Source organism: Ctenocephalides felis, unplaced genomic scaffold, assembly GCF_003426905.1.
Source record: "Ctenocephalides felis isolate EL2017-DRISC unplaced genomic scaffold, ASM342690v1 CF-g0.4_SCAFFOLD_00845, whole genome shotgun sequence".
Classification (NCBI taxonomy): domain Eukaryota; kingdom Metazoa; phylum Arthropoda; class Insecta; order Siphonaptera; family Pulicidae; genus Ctenocephalides; species Ctenocephalides felis.
The window spans coordinates 88,383,326-88,384,097 of record NW_020536999.1 but is presented as its reverse complement, the minus strand read 5'-3'; positions in this window follow the sequence as shown (position 1 = coordinate 88,384,097).

Here is a 772-nt window from a genome sequence, read left to right as displayed (position 1 = left end):
AGTTTACTGTGTGAACGAATATTATAGAATTTATTAATCAGCAATTACTTCATTTCTCTAATAAAGGTTTAAGTCTTAAATGCTAATTACAATGACAAACCGATCATGTCTGAAGTGTGACTTTAATTACATTATTATTTTCAAACATAAATATTTTTAATGGTATTATTAATATATAATTTTTTTTTTTTCTATATAGATATGTATAAAGGTTGACATTAAAAAATGTGTGTTACCAAATTATTAATGAACATTATTCAAAATTGTTATATGATGTATTTATTTTAATTTAAATGCCATCTCGTACAATAGCAAAAAAGTTTTACTTCAATCGCGTGTGAACCTTACGCGCACTCTTTTTTCATTCAAAATTTCATAAACATCAGTACTACCAACTTTTTTTCAAAATGTTTTAAATATTTCTAACGTGGCAACGCTGATCAACAAACTTAACAACAACTTCACAGTGACTACAAATGCCAAACTTTGTTGTTTGTGAATGTTTGTTTTATTATTTAAGTAGATCATTTTAATACTAAACCCAGTGTAAAATTATGTGAAAATAATAATAAAAAATAAATAAGTAAAATGTAAATTTATATTGTATATATAACTAGTTATTTGTTGATTTTTATTTGACATAACCTCAAATAATGTTGAGAACGTTCAGGGGTTTTGTTGTTTTTTCTTTAATAGTTTTATGTAAAATAAGGACACAAATTTTTAAAATGTGACCTGATATGTTGTTTTAACTTTAGAATTTTAAGAGAAG